The following is a 2500-nucleotide window of genomic DNA, read 5'->3' on the forward strand; positions in this document are numbered from 1 at the left end:
TTATGTATATGTTACGGTACATGTGGGAATACGGTACATGTGGGAAAACTAGGGTTAGGGTTAGGTGCTAGGGTGACTTGATACATGCTGGCATGTCTAACCCTAACCCTAATCCTAACCCTAACCCTAACCCTACCCCTACCCCTAACCCTAACCCTAACCGTAGCACCCTAGCACCTAACCCTAACCCTAGTTTTCCCACATGTACCGATTTCCCACATGTACCGTAACATAAACCCCTAAAAAAAAGTTCGGAAACGTTTTTTTTCTTGATTATTCCTCCCCTTTAATAATACCAATTGGTATTGTATTTTATATATCGTTGGAAAGCCTGATTAGTCACCTTTACAACGAGGTACAACTTGTAAGGATCATGCATTCGTGGAATGAGCAACACAGCTAAACGTGTGGGTAGCGGCCCAAAAATATTAGCCAAAATCTCCTATATTCTTCTGTTGGTATTCACTCTCGTTTTGAGTTGCTTGGTGGATTGGATGATTGCACTCTCCCACAGTAATAAGGAAAAAACAACACACATTGGCTATTTTTACACTTTATTAATTTTACACTGTCAGGGACCTCAGCAGCGTGTGGAAGATCCATACGCAGTCACAACAGCTTGGCACCTCCTCCTCATGCTGGTCACCAGCCTGGTCACACACTGCTGTGGGACGGCATCCCATTCCTCAACTAGGATTTGCCGCAAGTCAGCCAACATGGTTGCGTTGGTCACTCTGGCACGTACAGCACGCCCAAGCTGATCCCACAAGTGTTCAATTGGGTTGAGGTCTGGACTCACGGCAGGCCATTCCACCCTCTCCACTCCCAAATACTGGAGGTGCTCTGTGATGATCCTGGCTCTGTGGGGGCGAGCGTTGTCATCATGGAGGATGGAGTTAGGTCCCAGATTCTGGAGATATGGGATCGCCACTGGCTCCAGAATATCATTCCTGTCAATTAGGTGCCATTCAGGTGCCAGTCACACACCTGTGACTGACATACACCTGCCAGCACTTGAAGCTCAAAACGAGAGTGAATACCAACAGAAGAATATTGCAGGCAAAATAATTTGGGCCGCTATCCACATGTTTAGCTCTGTTACTCATTCCACGAATGCATGATCCTTACAAGTTGTACCTCGTTGTAAAAGTGACTAATCAGGCTTTCCAACGATATAAAATACAATACCAATTGGTATTATTAAAGGGGAGGAAGAATCGACTGAAATAATGTTTCCAAACTTTTTTTGAGGAGTTTATATATATATATTCCCTAAATATACAATTTAACTGGCACGTAAAATACACAATTCTTCTTTAGAATTTAGAAGATGTGGCTGAAGCCAGATCATGAAGACTGATGTCTGTCCTGTTTAGAAAAGAGGCTCCAGTGCACACACACACACACACACGCACTCACACACACACACACACACACACACACACACACACACACACACACACACTGGTAGTGTGGTCCTACATGTTGGTGTGTGCGGCAGGTTCTGGACTCTGACCCGGCGGAGCAGACGGCGGAGGTGGAGGAGGACCTGGACCTGCTGTATGACAGCCTGGAGGTGTGTCACCATAGCGACAGCGGCCCGGAGATGGAGGACACAGAGAGCCTCCTGTCCACCCCCAAACCCAAACTCAAGTAAGACCCCCAGACCCAGAACCCCCAACCCTTCTCTCTCTGTCCCCGGGGACCCCCAGCCCTTCTCTCTCTGTCCCAGGGGACCCCCAGACCCCCAACCCTTCTCTCTCTGTCCCAGGGGACCCCCAGACCCCCAGCCCTTCTCTCTCTGTCCCAGGGGACCCCCAACCCTTCTCTCTGTCCCAGGGGACCCCCAGCCCTTCTCTCTCTGTCCCAGGGGACCCCAAACCCTTCTCTCTCTCTGCCAGGGGACCCCCAACCCTTCTCTCTCTCCCAGGGGACCCCCAACCCTTCTCTCTCTGTCCCAGGGGACCCCCAACCCTTCTTTCTCTGTCCCAGGGGACCCCCAACCCTTCTCTCTCTGTCCCAGGGGACCCCCAACCCTTCTCTCTCTGTCCCAGGGGACCCCCAGCCCTTCTCTCTCTGTCCCAGGGGACCCCCAACCCTTCTCTCTCTCCCAGGGGACCCCCAACCCTTCTCTCTCTGCCAGGGGACCCCCAACCCTTCTCTCTCTGTCCCCGGGGACCCCCAACCCTTCTCTCTCTGTCCCAGGGGACCCCCAACCCTTCTCTCTCTGTCCCCGGGGACCCCCAACCCTTCTCTCTCTGTCCCAGGGGACCCCCAACCCTTCTCTCTGTCCCCGGGGACCCCCAACCCTTCTCTCTCTCCCAGGGGACCCCCAGCCCTTCTCTCTCTGTCCCCGGGGACCCCCAGCCCTTCTCTCTCTGTCCCCGGGGACCCCCAACCCTTCTCTCTCTCCCAGGGGACCCCCAACCCTTCTCTCTCTGTCCCAGGGGACCCCCAACCCTTCTCTCTGTCCCAGGGGACCCCCAACCCTTCTCTCTGT

At 52.9% G+C, this 2500-nt stretch overlaps 1 protein-coding gene and 1 pseudogene across 2 annotated transcripts in view; both read left to right on the plus strand.

Moving 5' to 3' along the window:
* dpy30 (dpy-30 histone methyltransferase complex regulatory subunit) overlaps window positions 1–2500 on the plus strand; it is a 439880-nt gene that overhangs the window by 270714 nt on the left and 166666 nt on the right. The window lies entirely within an intron of this gene.
* LOC308171663 (phosphofurin acidic cluster sorting protein 2-like) overlaps window positions 1–2500 on the plus strand; it is a 35343-nt pseudogene that overhangs the window by 20636 nt on the left and 12207 nt on the right. Inside the window, exon 9 of the transcript in view lies at window positions 1502–1653. The product of the transcript in view is annotated as a phosphofurin acidic cluster sorting protein 2-like (transcript). The remainder of the gene's footprint in view (window positions 1–1501; window positions 1654–2500) is intronic.

The sequence above is a fragment of the Nansenia antarctica genome, assembly GCF_963989245.1.
Source record: "Nansenia antarctica genome assembly, chromosome: 16".
NCBI classification, from domain to species: domain Eukaryota; kingdom Metazoa; phylum Chordata; class Actinopteri; order Argentiniformes; family Microstomatidae; genus Nansenia; species Nansenia antarctica.